Source organism: Armigeres subalbatus, chromosome 2 (assembly GCF_024139115.2).
Source record: "Armigeres subalbatus isolate Guangzhou_Male chromosome 2, GZ_Asu_2, whole genome shotgun sequence".
NCBI lineage: Eukaryota > Metazoa > Arthropoda > Insecta > Diptera > Culicidae > Armigeres > Armigeres subalbatus.
This window is the reverse complement of record NC_085140.1, coordinates 301,042,824-301,065,949: the sequence shown is the minus strand read 5'-3', so window position 1 is coordinate 301,065,949 and position 23,126 is coordinate 301,042,824. Positions and strand designations below refer to the sequence as shown.

The following is a 23,126-nucleotide window of genomic DNA, read 5'->3' as shown; positions in this document are numbered from 1 at the left end:
TGCCGCCGCTGTATTACCCACACTTTCGGGCGAAGTAGAAGTAGAACATGGCCATTCTTTGTAGGCAAGATTTGATGCAGCCGATAACGTTGAGGAACTGGAAGAAAACTTCCCGGGAAATTGTTTCCGCTTTCTGTTCACGCAAGGTTGCAACTGAGGCCCACCAAGGATGGATGGATAATGGATATGTAAGGAAGGTTATTGGATCGCTTGATAAACTCAACTCTTCCTATATGGGAAAGTGAGCTTGTGACGCAAATGGTTTCAACTGTTGTGACATGAAACACAAATTTTCAAAACATTGCCGTTGCTGTAGACTTCATCAACTAGTGTTTTTTTTGCTTCGCGGTGTTGACCACTGGCAGCGCCGGAGCCCTGGTAATGGTGGGGCAGTAGCATTTTTTTATAATTTGGCGTCAGTGGTAAGAACTACTATTGGGAGCATAATCAAGCGATAAATCAATTAAAAATGTCAGGCCATTTCAAATATAATTTTTATTGCTTTTTGTCGTTTTTCCAAAAACATCCAATTCAAAAATTATTTCAGGTGTTCCTTCGGATACCATCGGAAATTCCATTCCCTCGGAAATTTCTCCAGTAATTCTTCCGGAATTTCCAGCAAAAATCCCTACCACAAATCTAAGACAAAAATTTCCTTGGGAGTTTATGAACAAATTGCTGATGGAACTCTTGAAGGCATTTCAGACACTAAATTTGTCCAAGAATATCTTTGGACATTCATCCAATTTTTTTTTCCGAATAAACTCTAAAGATTTTTCCTGACAATCCTCTGGAAATTACTTCGAAAATAAATCCTGTATTTCCTTTGAAGATTTCCCAAGACATTATTTCAAAAATTCAAAGAAGCAATTCTAAGAAAATTTTGAAAAATTTCTTCGAAAATTCCTTTGCGAGTTCTTTTGAATTTTCCTTATAGATTCTTCCAGAAATTCCCTTCAAATTCCTTTGAAAATTTTCCAGAAATACCTTAGATGCTTTAATCAAGAAATACTTTAGAAATTCTCTCAGTAAAACCATATGAAATTTATTTCAAAATTCCTGCAGGAACTATTCCGGCCATTTTTTTAAGAGCCTTCTTCCAAAAGAATCGGAAGCCTCCTTTCAAGAGGCTCGGAAGCCTCCTTTCAAGAGGCTCGGAAGCCTCCTTTCAAGAGGCTCGGAAGCCTCCTTTCAAGAGGCTCGGAAGCCTCCTTTCAAGAGGCTCGGAAGCCTCCTTTCAAGAGGCTCAGCCTCCTTTCAAGAGGCTCAGAGCCTCCTTTCAAGAGGCTCAGGCCTCCTTTCAAGAGGCTCAGGCCTCCTTTCAAGAGGCTCAGAAGCCTCCTTCAAGAGGCTCGGAAGCCTCCTTTCAAGAGGCTCAGAAGCCTCCTTTCAAGAGGCTCAGAAGCCTCCTTTCAAGAGGCTCAGAAGGCCTCCTTTCAAGAGGCTCAGAAGCCTCCTTTCAAGAGGCTCCAGCCTCCTTTCAAGAGGCTCAGCCTCCTTTCAAGAGGCTCAGAAGCCTCCTTCAAGAGGCTCCAGCCTCCTTTCAAGAGGCCTGGAAGCCTTCTTTCAAGAGGCTCAGGAAGCCTCTTTCAAGAGGCCCGGAAGCCTCCTTTCAAGAGGCTCAAGCCTCCTTTCAAGAGGCCTGGAGGCTTCCTTTCAAGAGGCTCGGAAGCCTCCCCCTTTCAAGAGGCTCGGAAGCCTCCCCCTTTCAAGAGGCTCGGAAGCCTCCCCCTTTCAAGAGGCTCGGAAGCCTCCCCCTTTCAAGAGGCTCGGAAGCCTCCCCCTTTCAAGAGGCTCGGAAGCCTCCCCCTTTCAAGAGGCTCGGAAGCCTCCTTTCAAGAGGCTCGGAAGCCTCCTTTCAAGAGGCTCGGAAGCCTCCTTTCAAGAGGCTCGGAAGCCTCCTTTCAAGAGGCTCGGAAGCCTCCTTTCAAGAGGCTCAGGCCTCCCTTCAAGAGGCTCAGGCCTCCCTTTCAAGAGGCTCAGAAGCCTCCTTTCAAGAGGCCTCAGCCTCCTTTCCAAGAGGCTCAGGAAGCCTCCTTTCAAGAGGCTCAGGAAGCCTCCCTTTCAAGAGGCTCAGGCCTCCTTTCAAGAGGCTCGGAAGCCTCCTTTCAAGAGGCCCGGAAGCCTCCTTCAAGAGGCTCAGAGCCTCCTTCAAGAGGCTCAGGAAGCCTTCTTTCAAGAGGCCCAGAAGCCTCCCATTTTCAAGAGGCTCAGAGCCTCCCTTTCAAGAGGCTCAGAAGCCTCCTTTCAAGAGGCCTGGAAGCCTCCTTTCAAGAGGCTCAGCCTCCTTTCAAGAGGCCTGGAAGCCTCCTTTCAAGAGGCTCAGAAGCCTCCTTTCAAGAGGCTCAGGAAGCCTTCTTTCAAGAGGCTCCAGAAGCCTCATTTCAAGAGGCTCAAGCCTCCTTTCAAGAGGCTCAGGAAGCCTGCTTTCAAGCAGCTCAGGAAGCCTCCTTTCAAGAGGCTCAGCCTCCCCTTTCAAGAGGCTCAGAAGCCTTTTTCAAGAGGCTCAGAAGCCTCCCCTTTCAAGAGGCTCAGAAGCCTCCTTTCAAGAGGCTCAGGAAGCCTCCTTTCAAGAGGCCTCAGGCCTCCCTTTCAAGAGGCTCAGAAGCCTCCTTTCAAGAGGCTCAGAAGCCTCCTTTCAAGAGGCCTCAGAAGCCTCCTTTCAAGAGGCTCAGAGCCTCCTTTCAAGAGGCCCAGCCTCCTTTCAAGAGGGCTCAGGAAGCCTCCCTTTCAAGAGAGCTCCAGCCTCCTTTCAAGAGGCTCAGAAGCCTCCTTCAAGAGGCCTTTCAGAGGCCTCAGAAGCCTCCTTTCAAGAGGCTCAAGCCTCCTCAAGAGGCTCAGAAGCCTCCTTTCAAGAGGCTCAGCCTCCTTTCAAGAGGCCTCAGGAAGCCTCCTTTCAAGAGGCTCAGAAGCCTCCTTTCAAGAGGCTCAGAAGCCTCCTTTCAAGAGGCCTCAGAGCCTCCTTCAAGAGGCTCAGAAGCCTCCTTTCAAGAGGCTCAGAAGCCTCTTTCAAGAGGCCTCAGAAGCCTCCTTCAAGAGGCTCAGAAGCCTCCTTTCAAGAGGCTCCAGAAGCCTCCTTCAAGAGGCCCGGAAGCCTCCTTTCAAGAGGCTCAGCCTCCTTTCAAGAGGCTCAGGCCTCCTTTCAAGAGGCTCGGAAGCCTCCTTTCAAGAGGCTCAGAAGCCTCCCTTTCAAGAGGCTCAGGAAGCCTCCTTTCAAGAGGCCTCAGCCTGCTTCAAGAGGCTCAGAAGCCTCCTTCAAGAGGCCCGGAAGCCTCCTTCAAGAGGGCTCAGCCTGCTTTCAAGAGGCTCAGGCCTCCTTCAAGAGGCTCAGAAGCCTCCTTTCAAGAGGCTCAGCCTCCTTTCAAGAGGCTCAGGAAGCCTCCTTCAAGAGGCTCAGAAGCCTCCTTTCAAGAGGCCGGAAGCCTCCTTTCAAGAGGCCTGGGCCTCCTTCAAGAGGCTCGGAAGCCTCCTTTCAAGAGGCTCCGGAAGCCTCCTTTCAAGAGGCCTCAAGCCTCCTTTCAAGAGGCTCAGAAGCCTCCTTCAAGAGGCTCAGCCTCCTTTCAAGAGGCTCAGGCCTCCCTTTCAAGAGGCCTCAGAAGCCTCCTTTCAAGAGGCCTCAGAAGCCTCCTTTCAAGAGGCTCGAGCCTCCTTCAAGAGGCTCAGAAGCCTCCTTTCAAGAGGCCTCAGAAGCCTCCTTTCAAGAGGCTCAGGAAGCCTCCTTTCAAGAGGCTCAGGAAGCCTCCTTTCAAGAGGCTCGGAAGCCTCCTTTCAAGAGGCTCAGAAGCCTCCTTTCAAGAGGCTCAAGAGCCTCCTTTCAAGAGGCTCAGGCCTCCTTTCAAGAGCTCAGGAAGCCTCCTTTCAAGAGGCCTCGGAAGCCTCCTTTCAAGAGGCTCAGAAGCCTCCTTCAAGAGGCTCAGGCCTCCTTTCAAGAGGCTCAGGAAGCCTCCTTTCAAGAGGCTCAGCCTCCTTTCAAGAGGCTCAGAAGCCTCCTTCAAGAGGCTCAGCCTCCTTTCAAGAGGGCCTCGGAAGCCTCCTTCAAGAGGCCTGGAAGCCTCCTTTCAAGAGGCCTGGAAGCCTCCTTTCAAGAGGCCCAGCCCTCCTCCCCAAGAGGCTCAGAAGCCTCCTTTCAAGAGGCTCTGGAAGCCTCCTTTCAAGAGGCTCAGAAGCCTTCTTTCAAGAGGCCTGGAAGCCTCCTTCAAGAGGCTCAGGCCTCCTTTCAAGAGGCTCAGAGCCTCCTTTCAAGAGGCCTCAAGCCTCCTTTCAAGAGGCTCAGAAGCCTCCTTTCAAGAGGCTCAGAAGCCTCCTTTCAAGAGGCCTGGAAGCCTCCTTTCAAGAGGCCTCAGCCTCCCTTTCAAGAGGCTCCAAGCCTCCTTTCAAGAGGCCTCGGAAGCCTCCTTTCAAGAGGCTCAGGAAGCCTCCTTTCAAGAGGCTCAGAAGCCTCCTTTCAAGAGGCTCAGAAGGCCTCCTTCAAGAGGCTCGGCCTCCCTTCAAGAGGCCCAGAGCCTCCTTCAAGAGGCCTGGAAGCCTCCTTTCAAGAGGCTCAGAAGCCTCCTTTCAAGAGGCTCAAGCCTCCTTTCAAGAGGCTCAGAAGCCTCCTTTCAAGAGGCTCAGAAGCCTCCTTCAAGAGGCTCGGAAGCCTCCTTTCAAGAGGCTCAGCCTCCTTTCAAGAGGCTCAAGCCTCCTTTCAAGAGGCCTGGAAGCCTCCTTTCAAGAGGCCTCGAAGCCTCCTTTCAAGAGGCCTGAAAGCCTCCTTCAAGAGGCTCAGCCTCCTTTCAAGAGGCTCGAAAGCCTCCTTTCAAGAGGCTCAGCCTCCCTTTCAAGAGGCTCAAGCCTCCTTTCAAGAGGCCTGAAAGCCTCTCCTTTCAAGAGGCCTGGAAGCCTCCTTTCAAGAGGCCTCAAGCCTCCTTCAAGAGGCTCGGAAGCCTCCCTTTCAAGAGCTCAGAAGCCTCCTTTCAAGAGGCTCAGGCCTCCTTTCAGAGAGCTCAGAAGCCTCCCTTTCAAGAGGCCTCAAGCCTCCTTTCAAGAGGCTCAGAAGCCTCCTTTCAAGAGGCTCAGAAGCCTCCTTTCAAGAGGCTCAGAAGCCTCCTTTCAAGAGGCTCCAGAAGCCTCCTTTCAAGAGGCCTGGAAGCCTCCTTTCAAGAGGCCTGAAGCCTCCTTTCAAGAGGCTCAGAAGCCTTCTTTCAAGAGGCCTCGAAGCCTCCTTTCAAGAGGCCTCAGAAGCCTCCTTTCAAGAGGCTCAGGAAGCCTCCTTTCAAGAGGCCTCAGAGCCTCCCTTCAAGAGGCTCAGAAGCCTCCTTTCAAGAGGCTCGAAGCCTCCTTTCAAGAGGCCTCAGCCTCCTTTCGAGATGCTCAGAAGCCTGCTTTCAAGATGCTCGAAAGCCTCCTTTCAAGAGGCTAGGAAGCCTCCTTTCAAGAGTGTCGGAAGCCTCCTTTCAAGAGGCTCGGAAGCCTCCTTTCAAGAGTCTCGGAAGCCTCCTTTCAAGAGTCTCGGAAGCCTCCTTTCAAGATGCTCGGAAGCCTCCTTTCAAGAGGCTCGGAAGTCTCCTTTCAAGAGGCTCGGAAGCCTCCTTTCAAGAGACTCGGAAGCCTCTTTTCAAATCTAAAAATGTATATGAAAATTATTAGAAATTTGTACGGAAATTCTTCCGAGGATTCTTTTATAAATTATTAGGAAATTCTTTCAATAATTTCTATAAGAATTTGCTAAATAAATCCGAAGAAATAACCGAAGCAATACCTAAAATTATGCTATCTCGAGCAAATTTCCAAAGCAAAACCTTAAAGATTTCGGAAAGATTTGGAAAGAAAATTCTCAAGGAAATTTCAGAGAAAATATTCGATTTGGTGGGTCACGTGTCTCATCGTGCCCCAGCTTAGCTCCGCCGGTGTTGTTGACAAAATGTTGCAATAAGTAATATTTAGGTGGATGTTAAAATGGAATTACGCTATGAATTGCCATTTCAAAAACTTGATGGTTAAAACTAGTAAATTAAATCAACGTTATTATTTGTATCCTAATATCAAATGATAATCATCTTCTACTACTCGACGCTGTATCAATTCTCGCACCTGTCAGCACCTTATTCACTAAAAGTCAATCAATAAAACGATCATAAATCATTCGAACCAACAAGCAATTCAAAGCCACAAGTCATCAACCGCGCCAACGGAATAGAGAAACAGCAAGCAGCCGACTAGCGAACGTCTATCCTTCCACACATCGACGATGCAATTCGCCATCCGTCCGCAGATTAGTTAGAAGAACGACAGACTTGAATTAGGCTGCAACTCCGCCCACCTCGTCGTCGACGACGACGACGACGAGCCAAACTCCGTGTTGGCAAGCAAAGCCATCTTATAGTCACATACCGAAAAAAAAAACATCTCGATTCCATCATCTGTCGGAGATGCAACGACAACGGTGGACGTGCTGTGCAGCGGGAAGTGTTCAACACGCTGCCGCTGTTCAACGCCAGCGACAGGATCGGCAAACGGAAATCGAATCAAGTCTCTCATCTCCTGTGATGATTGACTCACTGACTATAGTCGCTGGTGTCTATGTGCTTGTAAAAACGGATTCAGAACACACAGCCATATTTTTGCTTTCAAGCGCGGTCGCCGACATCGATACACAACATCTAAACCATCTAAGCATCAACGCTTGAGGAATGATGCCTTGCGCGAACGCGAGAACAGCTCGTTCGATTACTGAGTGCGCGAAAATGGAATCAAACTGCTTTGTTTGAAATAGATAGAAGTGGACAAAAAATCGACAAATCAGATTTTAGTCCGTTCATCGTGAAGTTGTATCTCTACATCAACAAACTCAATTGCGAAGACGTATTTAGTTAAATTACAAGACAAATAAAAGTACGCATAATTTGAGCATTATACCGACCCATCGTTAGCTCAACCAACTCAGGGGAGACTGCAGGACAACATGGTAGAGGGAAGCCAACCTTTGTGTTTCGTTTGATGATTACCTTCTAACCATCTTCGGATTTGTGCACACTGACTGTTCGGCAGGGAGGCCCGATCACCAGCTGTTGATGGATGACAGACGAAGGGATCAATCGCCGATTCCAAGTGACTAACACTGTTGTTGTAAGTCTTTATAAACTGCTGAAGTGCACGGCTCGGAAGGATGGAGACGAACAGCTAATTGAGTAAAACCTGTTCTAAGCACGCAGTCAGAGCCGGGCTTCCGCTTTACATTTGCGCGATTCATACGGCGACGACGACGACGCTGTTGATAGAAGGTTTGCGATTATTCAAACTGATCGATTTGTGGCGATTGAATTGATAGAACACTGTATTGTATATTGTAATTGTTCAGCGATTCTGGAATGCAATTCGTGTTTTGTTCAAGGATCGTTTACCGACATCACAAATAGAGGGTTATCATTCTATTATTATTATCATTTGGCATTATTTGATATAATAATTATCAGAGGAGTCTAAAATGTAGTGATTTACAAAACGACTTATCTACATTTGTAAACAAAGATTCAAACGTCGATAGTCGTTGAGCAGAAAGAGTCATTAGACCGAACGGCCATATGGCCAAAAATGTCGCTTGGCCGAACATGTGATATTTCCAAAATTAGTCATTTGGCCGAAAAAGTCGTCGAGTAATTTGACCGAAAATGCCGTTTTGCCGAAACTTTCGTTTGGCAAAAAGTGCTACTTAAACGAAAATGACATTTGTCCGAACTGGTCATACGACCAAAAATGTCGTTTGGCCAAACAGGTCATATGGTTGGAGATGACTCTCAGATATACTTTTTTTTTTGACATGAATTCAAATCAATACCGTTTGTGCTGAGTCCCAAGCCCAAGAACTAATCAAACGTTTCAGCCAACACTTAGATATTGGAATAGCTGACATAGGACCAATAAAGTCTTGAGATATTCTTGTGCGAGCTAACGCATCAGCCAATTTGTATCCAGCTATGAAAGAATGTCCAGGTACACATATAAGGTGTAAAGTATCAATTGAATTCAGTTTCTCAATTTGAGTTCGACATGCGATTACTAACTACGACCTTGAGTTGGCCAAAGCTAGAGCTTTGATAGCTGCTGTGCCGTGCGGTAAGAAGCGCGGCTACAAAGCAAGACCATGCTGAGGGTGGCTGGGTTCGATTCCCGGTGCCGGTCTTGGCAATTTTCGGATTGGAAATTGTCTCGACTTCCCTGGGCATAAAAGTATCATCGTGTTAGCCTCATGATATACGAATGCAGAAATGGTAACTTGGCTTAGAAACCTCGCAATTAATAACTGTGGTAGTGCTTAATGAACACTAAGCTGCGAGGCGGCAATGTCCCAGTGGGGGATGTAATGCCAATGAAGAAAAAGAAGAAGCTGCTTGGCTATCTGACCAGAACTATATTACTTTGCCCATAATGTATTGTTGCAGTGCGGATTGCACTCCACACAATATGAAAAATATTTCCGCTTGAAAGATAGTGCAGTGTCTACCCAGTGAGTGGGACTGTTCCAATCTCAGCTCACGTTAGCACCCGTGTAACAAACAATGCTATCCGACATACTTCTCTCCAAATAGCCAGATGTCCACTCAGAACGCACCAATCATTGCAATTAGGCACATCCCTAGCAGCACGAATGTTCCACATAGATTACTGCAACTAATATGTAACCTGGTTTAGTCACATTGAAATTTCTGCAACCATTTTTGTCTGAATTGTGCTGCTCGGTATCCTTTGAAGATGGCATAAATTAGACTGAATTGTCCTCAGTTCACCCTTTTACCACCACACCAGACATCCATAAGCCAAAATTGGTCGTACAAATATTGCGTAAATCCATTTAATATATTTGGGTTTAAGACCCCAAGTTTTACCGAAGTTCGTCGGCATTGGCCGAAAGCCAATGACTCTGAACTCAATGTTAGGTGTCCAGGAGGGCTTGGAATCAAGCATAAGGATTCAAATTGAGAGTCAAGAAGATGTAATGGGCGAATATCTCGGCTGAGCAGAATAGATACGTTGGCGTACGATTTGACAGACACGTTGCATCGAAAGACACGTTGTCAAAAGCTCTCTCAATATCTAAGAAAGCACTCAAGCATGATTGCTTTTGAGAAAATGCTTTCTCGATGTCGTAAATAAAAACAACCTTGTGAGTACGGTGGACCTTCCAGATTGGTAAGCATGTTGATTTTAACCTTCCTAGTGCATTGGGGTCTATTTTTGCCCAGAGATGATTTAAAAACGTTGCAGTTTTGTAACAAAATGAGATACACGGAGAAACAAGTTTACTAATTATGAATACTTTTTCTTTGCTATCATCTACTCATTTAAATGTGTAAATCCTCTTATTCTCTAAAAATGAGTAATTTTTTCAGCAGAAACCAAGGGATAACAGAGAAAAAGTACTCATTAATGAGTAAACGATTTTTACCGGGTAGGGTTTTGAAATTTTCTGGCTTTTTGTAACTTTTGGAAACGAATTTTTTGGGTGGTAACCAGCTTCCAGGGCCCTCTACACGGAAGAAATAAACTACCCAATAGTGATTTCAATTCACCCAACCTTGAACATCCATACGGGAAGCCAAAATTGAATAAATGGGGTCGAAGTAGTTTGCCTTTACTCCTATGTTAAAAAAGTACCCAACGGAAAATTTATTTACCTAGCTGAAGGTTTAATTCACTCAATTTGGAGATCAGGCAATAAACTCAAAGTTGGCTTCCCGTATTGAACTGGTGTCGTTGGATTGTTTCGCTCTTTTGTTTTTGACAACAGAAGAAAGGGTGGATGAAAGAGAAGAGAAAAAAATATTGCGCTTTTTGCACTTTATAAGAGTTTTGCGAGATTTTTTTTCTCACACTCAATACACTCAAAAAAGTTTGATTTTCCGTGTATAATACTTGTGTGTGAGTCCTCAATCTGAAAACAAATACAGTATACCCCCGCTGATCCGACAAATGTATGGCCGGACTACCGGGGTTTCTCTCGTTAATCCGACTGTCAAATCTATACAAATGAATCAAAACAAAATCACAGCACAAATTTGAAAACTGACAGCATAATGTGTTTAAATGGGTGTTGATACTTTTTAATCCGGAAAATTCCAAATTAGCGAGATCCGGACTAACGAGTCGTCGGATTAGCGAGGTCCGGATAAGCGGGGGGATACTGTAGACGAATCCAAGTAAAAATAAAAAGAAGACACACGACGGTGTTAACTTTGACAGATCCTACAGCGCAGCATAGGAAGATCATTTTAAAATGCTTATAATAAATTCTAGACAAATTGTAATTAAAATCTGATTGATGTATGATACGGAAAAAGTTCCGAAGTTTATGATGGATACATTTTTGGAAAATATACAAAAAAATGAGATAAGCTTCTAAATAAGTACTTCAGAACTTTTTCCGTATCGTACATCAATCAGATTTTAATTACAATTTGTCTAGAATTTATTTCAAGCATTTTACTTGGATTCGTCTATAGACGTCAAATCATGGCGGGAATCGATTTAGAGTACACGCTTACATGTGACTAATGAGTAATGGGTTATAATTGGATAAATTTCAGTAACATAAATCGATCAATCCGAAATGAGACTGAGTGTGAGAAAAAGAAGCGGGCAAATCACAATCTACACATAACTCTTCAAATTGGTAAAATCGGCAATAAATCAAAAGTAATTAAATTAAATTAAATTAAAAATTAAATTAAAAAAAAACTCAAGGCTGGGTTCTTATTTTCTTCCGTGTAGGAACGCCACAACGAAAAAAAAAAGTGACATATTGTGCATCAGCGGGTCAAAAATGACCCAACTTCACTCAGAGAAAAATCTATACTAAATAGATTAAAAGTCATTCTAACTGGCTATTCGCCTGGTTGACCCCAACTTCGATTAAATGCACACTATACTGCGTTAGTATAACTTTGATTTATGGGGTGCATAGTATAAGGTGACTTTAATCAACATTAGTTTAACCTTTTTTCGGCTGGAGTTTTAGATGGATTCTGCATTGATAAGCTTTTTTGTTATGGTTTTGGTTGTTACGGAAAAGAAAGAAAATGGAAATGTGATCTTCAACATTAGCTTTATTTTGCGTTTATATAAATACATTTTGAGCATAATTACAACACAAATATTCATAGTTACCCATTAAGGCGGATCATCAAATGAAAAACTGGTACATCAATGAAGACATCAACAGTCAATTGAATTCATGATTATTCGTCGCGTTGCGGAATCTTAGGCATTTTTGCCTACCATCCATGTCAATCTTGGGGTGGCATTCGTAGTTATATTTCTTGATGGTGAAATATGGTGACGTTATGCTCTGCGCAATGCGAATGAAATCGTGGAACAGTGTCATATTTGCTCAGCAAACCTTACCTATCACACTTTTTTTAGCATAATTCTTCATTTTATATTTTGTTTGGAATTGTATCCTCTAGTTTAAGTTCACATCATTGGGGCGGAAGGGCTGGAAGGAGTGAAATCAGTTTAATTTTCAGATTTTCTGAGCTTCTATTTTTTTGCGAAATGAACTCAAACTGTCAACACCGAATACTACGGACAAATAATTTTGTGGAAATCGGTATTAGTTTAAATGTTATGCTGTGATAGTATACACATTATACTAAGCTATGAATAAATCTCATTTATTAATAAATAGAATAAATTGTATACTATCGATGATTTCTTTTATTTCTGAGTGTTGTATTCGTTTAATTTCAAATCGATTTTCATTCTTTTTGAACCAAATTGAGGCATGGATTTCACGGATGTCGCTACGAAGATTTTTATAATTTCGACATTTTGGTTCTCATGAATAGGTTTTGAAGGAACATAGATTCTAAGGCCAATTTTTGGGGTTATTTGGCCAAACGTCATTTAGCCATAGTTGAAATACGTTTCCTTATTAAGTGTGTGAAGTGAGTAGTGAGAAATAAGAAGGGTTTTGTAGTGGAAATCAATAAGTGAGAAGTGCCAAATGAGGAATGAGAAGTGTGAAGTGGTTACCTCCAATACATCTTTCAAATCAGAATCTTCCACATAATGTACATGTTCACATCTGAGTTTTTCATAACATTGTAAATTCATGTTCAATTTGGGTGGTCCAATACCCGGAATGTATTGTGGTGACCCATTTTGATGGACCTGAGTGGCCGCCGGGACCGGAGATCCTCTAGAAGATCCGAAATGTCCATGAAAATGGTCAATTCATGCAACTCAACGTAGAAGACCGCGGTTTTTTCTAAAGCTTCTCATTTTCGAACGCTGAATATTAAATGATTGTGGTGACCTATTTTAATGGACCTCACTGCGTCCCTACTGAATGGCGTCTGTTCCCACTTCTTCTGCACTGCTTCCTGAGTCTAGCCAATTCGGAATCCCACTATGGGGTGCCTCTTGAGGTTTTCACAGAACACAAAAGGCAAGTTTCTTTAATTTCAATTTGATTGATTGCGCGTTTCACAACTAAAGACGCTAGCGTTGTAATCCTTCGAGTTTGACATTTTGACGTAGGACTTACGTCTCTCTTTACTATACCGGGTGTCATTTCAAAATATTCAAATCGACCGCGTTACGCTGTGTTGAAAGATTTTAAACGTTAATAGCGTTCGTCTCAGTGGACGAATTTCTGCGGTAAGCCCCTCAATCGACAGGTTTCAAGTATGCCTTTCATGTCCATGCTTGATAAGACCCGAAAAACTTGTTTCAATAGGCATGAAACTGTTTTCAATGAAAAACATTGAGATCAAGGGAACCTATAAATATGGGTACCGCATAATTCTTGCATCATTCCATTACCACGTTCTGATTGGTGCAGACACCAGCGAATGAGCAGCCGCTGGGTCTGCCGAGAAGCCATAAAATAGCCCAACGCGATTTTTTTCCTTTCATTCTGACCGGGACAAGCGAAGCAACTGCATCATCGATTGAACAGCACTCACACCTTTTAGGCTCCCCCAGACCGAAGCGATTACATCGCCGCGACGGCGACAACTAGTCGCCGCAATTCTGTCGTTCGGTCGGTGCCGGCAATGTTCTATTTACGCTTCCATACCAACGGCGACAGAATCGCTGTCGCCAAGCGATAGAATCGCGTCGCGACTGTCGCATCGCGTGTGTTTGGGGGAACCTTTTAGCAGGGAATGAAGTCTGCACCGACCGCTTTTTCGGCTCGACACCATCGAAGCGACCATCATCAGCCGAAACCTAGCCAGTACATCAGCAGTCCACTCTACAGACCCGACAAAGCAGCAATGCTGAGCAGATACCGGCAGCAGCAGCAGAGTCGAGCCGAGACCGGCCGGCATCGGTGATGAGCCGAGACAGGCTGAAGAAAAGCCACATGATGCAGCATGTATGTCCAAAAAACAAACGGTTCTTCAGAGAGCCAATAATAGAGATCAATATCAACGCTTTCAATACCCTTCGGGATAGAAATTGTACTTGGGTGCCAAATCCAATATTCTAGAGATAAAATTTTATGCGTAATTTTCATAAATAGCGTCAAAACTAACAGTGGATAATTTTTCTGATTTAACCGCGAAGTGGACGAAGGACTTCGCTTGACCATGCCTTTAAAGATTCATAAGACGTCCAAATCTCTCACATAATCTTATTTGGATAAAAAAACACCGATAACAGCTCAAACATTAATAAACTATCAATCGATTTTTCATCAAATGTTGGATTTTTTGGCATTGATAAAAAAATATGTAGATAAACATTGTTTGATACTGACCGCACACAAAGCGAACGTGACTGAATGATCGTCCCATGTTACCAATTCTAAATCCTATCACCCGAAATCCCTTGTCCGGGTGTTTCCTTCCTTCTACTACTAACAATGTTGTCTCAGAAAAGAACACCTTACTTCCCACCTGAACTGCAATTCTAAGCTCGCTTACCCGGCTTATTGGCCTGTATCAAGCGAAAAGTCCCGTTAAGAAATAGACGCCAGCAGCGAGCAACAAGCATAAAAAAGAAGAAGCCCTTCTCGAATGCGTTGATGATGATGACGCTTTGGCTGACAAAGAAGCGAGATACAAGACACTAGCTGATTGGCCCACCAATTGGGAAGCAGAGAAGATTCAAAATAAGGTATAAGAGAAAAGTGCATTCGCTCGCAGAGCACTCAGTCTTTTTTATACCATTTAGAAATTCGCGGTTATTTGAAAATATCATTTTCTTACTTTTTGCACTTAGCCGAAGCAAACAGCCTTTTTCAAGGCTCTAAGAGTTAAAAATAATGTTCTCCTTCAGTCGCTATCGCACGGATTAGAAGGCTCTTCAGTGGAAGGGCTGAGATACAGTCTACATCCCCTGCTGAGCCAACTTGTGGTTTATTTCAGGCAGTCCTTCAGTGGGAAGGTTGCCACTGTCGAGGCTAATATTTCGTGACCGGACAGATACTTCCTGAATTTTTTTTTGATGATTCTTGTTCGAGGTAGATTTGATTTCTGTGTCGGTTTGATGAGAAGATTTTGCCAAGGAATGGTATGCAACGCCGATTATTTATCCAAAATAGTTGATGTGAGAAATTTGGACATATTATGTATCTTAAAGGCATGGTCAAGTCAAGTCCTACGTCCACTTAGCGGTTATGTCACAGACATTACCCACTGTTCGTTTTATTCTGGCAACTTCTGGTGATAATGTCATATGAAATATTGTTTCGTGTAACTCGCGCTCGCGATGGATTTTTCAGAAAAATGTTACGTCTGTAGTATCAACGGCATCATCCAAGTTGATAGGAGTTTCAATGGATGGTAGGGCAAAAGATCCAATAGTGGAGGAACTAAGCACGTTCCAACACTAATTTCTCTATAACACATAATCCATATTTCATTTCCCTTACCTTGAGAGTGCATCCGAAAGCTTATTCTTTTTACTTTATCCGAAGCGTGCCATAGTTTCATAAAAATCCTTTATAATAAATTATTACCTAAGTTCAATCCTCTAATTATTGGTACAGTGTTGTTCCAATAGTTGCGGTATTTTGTTATTCGTGTTCCTATAGTTGCGAATCCCATAGGATTTATACGGGATTCGCAACTATTGGAACACTACCGCAACTATTGGTACAAGGGAAAGAAAAAAAAAGTAATTTAAAGATACTTTACCAGTTTAAATGAAATTCGAATGTTATTTTTGTTTCCATCGTGTTATGACAGGTCGACTTATTGATCGGTGATGTGGGTTACTGCGTTTAATTTCTAAATTCCCTGCAAACCACGGCATACAAAAAACAAGGCAGGCTCATCACGTATGTAAACATTCAGTTTGAATGTAAACATGTGACGTCACTGCTATCTTCGCACAAGCTGGACCGAGACGATGCTCTACGGTCGCAGCATGCTTACTTTTGTACTCCAACATGTGGCGATAAAATATGCGTCACATTCGAAGTGTCATTTTTCCAACGAGCCTACCTTCTTTTCTGTATACCGTGCCTGCAAACCGTACTACCGCAACTATAGGAACACCCAGGACTATCGGAACTGTTACCCTAGACTAGATATCCACGAAATTTTGTCGATGACAACTCCATATAGAGATCCCAGTTGGTTGACCGAGAATTTCTCAAACGCAAGGGCTGTGAAGTAGCATTCAAATGATCAAAGTAGATGTAGCGATCGGCAGATATGTATTTCTCATCTGACACATGCCAATTCGTCAACTGGTAACTGATTCTGTTGGAACAGAGAATTATGGCTAATACTTCTGCTCTATTAGATACCATAAAGGTTGGGCGATTGCCTATGTGCGGTAAACCAAGTTCGGTACATCTTAAGTATTCCATTAAGCTGGATCCTCTCAGATTGATATCCAAGCTACCCCGGATGATGTAATGAGCATCAGCATCACTTAGTGGAACAATTAGTGGAAGGCCATTTGAAGTGCAAAATATGAAAACTCGTTTGAAAGCACCGGTAGAGAATGGTTCATCATGTGGTAAATAAACCGAACAATAGACGTATTTCGTGACGGGGCTTCCGCCAGTTGCATCAATTGTGCACACTTTTTCATTTGGTACAGGGAATATTCGAGTGGTTTACAACTATGTAATGATCAGAGAACTAGTGTCCGGGTTTTAACTTGAATGTGAATAGTTATTATAGTTCAACCATCATCATTAAATTTGCTTATTTTCTTGAATAAAATCACATCATGGCTGTCCGTTAGTGAATAAGTGACCAAAAGATTTGTTCGCAGAAGATGGTCGAATCCCTATTAATCGACCGAAACTTCCGGACAGTCTGTCAATCTAATGTTGTTGTCTTTACACGCCGAAAACTAATCGATGAAAATCATAAAAATCAACCACTGATTTTTTTTTCTCAGGATTTTTAATGATATTAACCTTTTGAAGGCTGTCGGGAATCTACATCTACAAACATCAATAAGGTATCCCCATAGCAGCGCGTAGATGTGAATGATCAAGGCGTTGATTTTAGAAGCACGTTGGACAAAAATGCATAATGGATGCTATTGATTCGAGTAGATTGTGCAACAGATGGCGGTAGTGTTTCAATGTTTCACGACAACGAGAATTTTTTTTAACTGACTTTCACCAAGAGTTACGTCTGTTTGTCTGTGATAGCGTTGATAACAAGTACACATGCACGTGGCATTGATCGAGAGTTTGCCATTTCATTACTGAAAGCAGCAAAAACTAGGAAGAAGCTGCCCTTGCGAAAATAGGGTTCCTGGACCAAAACCACTTGGGATTTGCCATTTTGCATAAGTCTGATTGGGGAAGAGTCATTTGGCCGAATGCCACTAGGCCGAAACCCATCTGGTCGAAAGTCGTTTGGCCGAAAGGGTCATTTAGCAGAAAGGGTCATTTGGCCGAAAGGATCATTTAACCGAAATGGTCATTTAACCGAAATTGTCATTTGGCCGAAAGGGTCATTTGTTCGAATGGGTCATTTGGCCGAAAGGATCATTTAGCCGAAAGAGTCGTTTGGCCGAAAGGATCATTTAATCGAAATGGTCATTTGGCCGAAAGGGTCATTTGGCTGAAATGGTCGTTTGGCCGAAAGGGTCATTTGGCCGAAAGGGTCATTTGGCCGAATAGGACATTTGGCCGAATTGGTCATTTGGCCGAATTGGTGATTTAGCCGAATAGTTCATTCGAAAAGCGAGAAATAAGGAATGAGAAGAGAGACGTTTCCCTTCTCACTATTGATTTTTCTCTTCTCACTGTAAAAAGTGCGAAGCGCGAAATGAGTAGTTAGACGTCTCACTACCCACTTCGCACTACTCACTTTTAACAGTGAGACGTCTCACTTCTCACTTCTTATTTATCACTTCTCGCTGTCAAATGTGGGAAGCGTAAAATGAGTAGTGAGACGTCTAACTACTCACTTTGCGCTTCCCACATCTCTTTCCTCATTTCCCATTTCTTACTGTTAACAGTGAGTAGTGCGAAGTGGGTAGTGAGACATTTCACTATTCACTTTTTACAGCGAAAAGTGAGAAATGAGTAGTGCGAAGTGGGTGGTGAGACGTCTCACAGTGAGAAAAGAAAAATGAAGAGTGAGAAGTGAGACGTCTCTCTTCTCATTCCTAATTTCTCACTTTTCAAATGAACTATTCGGCCAAATGACTCTTTCGGCCAACTGACCCTTTCGGTCAAATGACCCTCTCAGCCAAATGACCCTCTCGGTCAAATGACACTTTCGGCCTAATGACGCTTTCAGCCAAACGACCCTTTCGGCCAAATGACCCATTTGGCCTAATGACCCTTTCGGCCAAATGACTTTCGGCCTAATGGTCTGTTCAGCCAAATGATATATTCGGCCAAACAACTTTCGACCTAGTGTCATTCGGCCAAATGGCTTGCGGCCGAATGGGTTTCGGCCAAATGACCCTTCCCCACAAAGATTAATCGTTGCTGTTCTTTTATGCTGAAGATTGATTTGAGCTATTTTAACTGTAGCCATTGCGAATTAAGATAATACACTCCACATTAGGGTGGCTCAAAAAAATGATTTTACTCCACAGTGCTCATTTGATTCTTTACCATGTTCTGAGTGTCCTCTGAAAATTTGAGCTCATTTGGATTAAAACTGATTTAGCACAAGCCGTTTCAAGTTTGCATGCAAATTAGTATGGGGAAATTTATTTTTTCATTATACTGTTAATGACGCTTCCCCATCAAGCGCAGGTTAAAAGAAAACCTACATAGCTAAAAGGAATACTCAACAGCTTTCACTCAGTGAAAACCGCATCTCAATTAATCGTTCCAATAATTAGTAATCGAATTTAATCTATACCGTGGTTCTCTGGAGCTAATTGCATAGCAACATTGCTGCTCGTGGCGCGAAAGATACCACACACAAATTCAGGCTACTATGTTGCACTGCACATTTCAGTGATGCCCTCAAAAAAGTTTAACGATCATGACTAAAGATTCGCAACCTGTCTTAAAATCGATTACTAATTATTGGGGCGGGTAATCAACATGCGGTTTTCGTTGGGTGAAAGCTGTTGAGTATCCCTTTTAGCTATGTAGGTTTTCTTTTAACCTGCGCTTAATGGGGAAACGTCATTAACAGTATATTGAAAAAATAAATTTCCCCATACTAATTTGCATGCAAACTTATTGTGCTAAATCAGTTTTAATCCAAATGAGCTCAAATTTTCAGATGAAGCTCAGAACATGGTAAAGAATCAGATGAGCACTGTGGAGAAAAATCGATTTTTTGAACCACCCTACTCCACATGTATGTAAACAGCAACGATGAATCCAAGTCGGTATTACATATATCAAGAACGTCAAAGACGAAACACAGAGTACACTGTGAAAAATGCATAATCCATCCATATAGGTGAGAATTTGATGAAAAACTAAATAAAAATATACTCATAATTCTACCCTTATTTAACCTCAAAATGAGATTGAATAAGAGTAGCCGATTATCTCGGATTAACGCAGTAAGGGCTCAATTCTGTGAAGGGTGCTTTGGTGCTTCACAGGCTCCGTTAGCGGTTAGGAATTTATTCGACACAACCCCCCTCCTAACCATTCATTCGTAGGCACGGCAAGCATAAAGCCACATCACACCAAGAATTAGGGGTCATCTGTATGGTGGACTTTTACCACTGGAACAGGCAATCCGTAGCGTTATTCTTAACCAGATAACCGGCTGCCGACACCACACGGCCATCTATAGGTTGTTCGTGGAGAGAAGTTGACATTGTCTCTACGTCAACTCTCAATGTGGTCGAACTGCCTCATCCACAACCAAGAATCAATAGTTCTTCAAGTCGATAATTAACAACATGTGTTATCAGATTGGGAACTATGAATCGTTTAATCAAGTTGAAAACCGGAGCTGGGGACTATCAAAGCTATATTTCTGTCGCAATCCCTAATTACACCCCAATTCGACTAGCGCACTACTAGCGAAGTTAGGTTGAACGCACGGGTCGTGAGAGAATTCCAGCTTCGATAGTCCCCCATTACGGTTTTCATCTTGATTAAAGATACGTTGTAAAGCATTCGTCACGTTGAAATATTAGAACTGACTTTCTTAATACTTCTTAGTAAATATCATCATAACTGCGTTCAACACGCGTAAGAAACACATTTAATGACAATGGAAAATTGTCCACATAATCAACTAGTTCAAATCTTAGCCGGATCTGGGTCTTGGTTGGTGCAAGATTTGTGTAGCAAACAAAAAATGACTGCTACATGCTCTGCAATTATCCCACATTTCTCGCAACCGCACCAGACAAGTAGATCACTTGTAGCTCATCATTCCTCACACGAATACAGACATGCCAAATCACCTGTGCAAACGTCATGGCTCCCCACGAATTGGGTTGTCATGTCGGTCGGTTACTATTCGGCATCCATCCAATTTCGTACGGCACACACGGCCCCCAAAGCCCCACTCCTGTGCTGTCAAATAGTCTCTACAACCATCAGCGTCGTACGTTACTACCAAAAAGATAATAACGATTATGGAAGTGAATGTTTGAGCCGAACCGACTGCCAAACCAGAACCGCGTCAGCCGCCAGTGTGACTGTCATTTTTTCGTATGGTGACAGCAGGTATTCTCGTCAGGGGGGGATGCATTTTAGTCATTGGTCAAGTTTGTTCCAAACGTTCTATCTAATGTGGTAAAATTAAAACAAGAGCTGTTTCAAATGATTTTCGTGCCTATGATAAGATCGTCTGTCATTGCCTTATTTAATTTTACTTTTCCGATTAGGTGTTTGCAAGAGCCGCAGCACCTCAGCACTTTAAAGCTGTAATTGAGCTTTTTACCTTCCACGCAAAAAGTCTCCAGCAAATGGCAGTCAACAACAGTCGACATTGGCATCAGCTAGTTAATGAAATAATTGGAGATTTAATTACTTTGCCAACCCACAAGCCGGCCAACCAGACCGAATGTATCCGCACCGTAGAATGTGCAGCTTATTCCGCTTCGGAAACTGACGTAGACCTCAGCCTCAAGACGACTACTAGGCACGTCCGTAACTGATGGCTGTTGGTTTTGCAGGTCTACCATTACGGAAAAACGATGCGCGACCAGTGATTGACTCTAAAACTGCGACATGAGCGTCATCGCCGCCACCACCCGTCTACGTCTTAGGGTTGGACTGTTCATTTACAGTCGTCAGATCCAAGATGAAAAACGATCCAACTGCCACCGAAGATAATGGCAATCGACGAAGTTTTTTTCCTTCACTCTATACCATAATGCTTAAATCTTTTCGTTTGTTTCTTGTTTAATTTCAGGTACACACCGACTGACGACGACGACGATGGATGGTGCAAAAGCTAATTAACGTTCAGCTTCGGCTGGCGGCTTAATGGGGGAGATACATAGTCGGAGCTTGGTGGAACCAACTTGAGCTTGTGCTCGTCTTGAACCTGCGTCGTTGTTTACCCAAGCGAACGGTCTGAGGTAATCTCTTCGAATGATTTGAAGTTTTACCTACGCAAGGTGTGAAGCTGGGATCCGAGAAGCGAAGGAAACTATTGCAGCATCAGCATCCCATTTACATGTATATTGATCGTTTACGAGCGTTTAAAATCTTGTCTTGGTAAACATTTGACAATCGAGAGAACGAAAATCGGAGAAATTGAAGTTTTTTGAGCTCAATATAAGATTTTTCACAAGTTCTAAAGCTGAATTCGTGTGTACTTAGATTTCATTAGGATCCCCTCTTTGTGATGTAGCTTGAAAGATAAACTTATTTCGACTTGACCTTGCTAATTTCGTAATTTGTCAAGTGAGTACTACAGACATTATGCAATGGCTCGACATCTTTTGCTATATCCGAAACATCCGAAACAATGAATTCCACTTAATAACTTGCAAAACCAACGTCTCCACTAGTGACTTCGCATTTAGTGATACCCATTTCGGTTACAATTTCCCCTATAAAGACTCAAAAGACATCAATACTTCCGCAAACCAATTCAGATATTAAATATAATTTAATTATATTTGGGAACTCCCTCTCCACGCGCTGTACATCGACCTGCGTTTATTGGCAATAAAATTCACATGACCACGTGCTCTGCCCACATTATGGGAACTATCCGCTGCAAGGCACAATCAAAATATTAAAACACAACATAAACGAGCGAAATTAGGGCAAATAATTTTAATTGAATGCACCGGCAAGGTGCAAGGCTCCTCATCGATCGACCGCTTGTCGCTCTACGGTTTCACCTTCGGTAGAGTTCCGGCGAATCCACGGAAGCACCGTCAGCTACCTTCCGATCTATGAGGTTTTGCAGCTGTGGTGTCACGCTGTTTTTATTTACTTATTGCTCGAATCATCAAATATTCAATAAAGTTTTAATTTCCATTTAGATGACTATGCGCCACGGAAAAAAAATCTCATTTCGTGCTCCACATGCATAGAGGAGTACTGCGAAAAAGCGGATTGATCCACATAATGATGGTGGTGTCTGTCATGCTGTTATTCAATTCGGGCAGTTATGAAAAAAAAGAAAATTAAGTAATTAAAACTAATGAATATTTAGTTTATTTCTCACAGATTTCTAACAAAAACATTATGACCGAACGAATAAATTGCCTATCTGAACTACATCTTGATCTTCCCAAAACACGAAAAAGCAATATTTTCAACCTGATTGGCGTTGTTTGGTTTGCCATTTCGGATCCATGCCACCAGCAGCGGATAATAACCAAACTATAAACTCGCAACCTTACTGTGTGCGTGTTTCCATTTTTCCTATTTTACCCATGTGTTAATTAATCATTAATTAGAAGCCTGTTATTGGATTTTATTTGCCGCTAAATGTGGCTGAATGCAGGCGAACACATCGCACAAAAAAAACGGACCGCCCACACCCACCACCAGCCTCCGACCAGCACAACCGGCGTTGTTGGCATTGTTGTTCGCTTCCATCGAAAAATAGAATCGCACGGTCGTCGGTACACGCTTCGGTGGACGTTGGAACAAATTTACATCGGTTAGCTAAATCGCAGAATAATAAAACTAAAAAAAAACATCAAAATATACTCTCCCCTTGTAGTCATCGTTTGCAGAATTTTCACGGCGAATTTTATGACTGGCCTATGTCGGTGTTGATTTTTATTCAGTTAGGCCGTTTTTGCAGCCAGTTAGATGTCCAAATGGATGATCTGACAAACTCGTTTTAACTGCTCTGAATACTTGCTTCCGAATTTGTTGGTACTGAATGTGACTAAGCTGATCTGTTTTCTTTTCAACTTCAGCTTCATAATAATCTTTCCATATTGTCTTTTTGTTATTATTGTTAATTTTGTTAATAGGTAGCTTTATTTATTTTGTCGGACTATTCTTTTACGATCGTTTTACCTAAAAGGTACAGAGGGGTCATTTCATATCTTAAGTGATTGACAGTCCACTTATCCAGTTTTTTAGGTTGTATGACATTCGTTAGAAAACCATTTACCAGAAGACTTTTTACCAGAATCAATTTGCCAGAATGGACCATTCCCCAGAAAGCCGTTCGCCAGGATGCACCATTCTCCAGAATTGGCCATATCCTATTTTCGTTTTTAATTTGGAATAAAGTCGTTTGCCACTTTGTCTCGTTTGACATATAACACACATGTGTGAATGCATATGCGTAAATTGTTCCTTC

At 42.9% G+C, this 23,126-nt stretch overlaps 1 protein-coding gene across 6 annotated transcripts in view; it reads left to right on the top strand.

The window, feature by feature from the left end:
- Positions 1 to 23,126, top strand: part of LOC134212491 (nuclear receptor coactivator 2) — a 530,556-nt gene that overhangs the window by 127,601 nt on the left and 379,829 nt on the right. For 2 of the 6 annotated variants that reach the window (XM_062690406.1, XM_062690410.1), the window contains one exon: positions 20,757 to 20,925. The exons of the other annotated variants lie outside the window; for them this stretch is intronic. The gene's annotated coding sequence lies outside the window, so the exon portion shown is untranslated. The remainder of the gene's footprint in view (positions 1 to 20,756; positions 20,926 to 23,126) is intronic. 6 annotated transcript variants of the gene reach the window in all.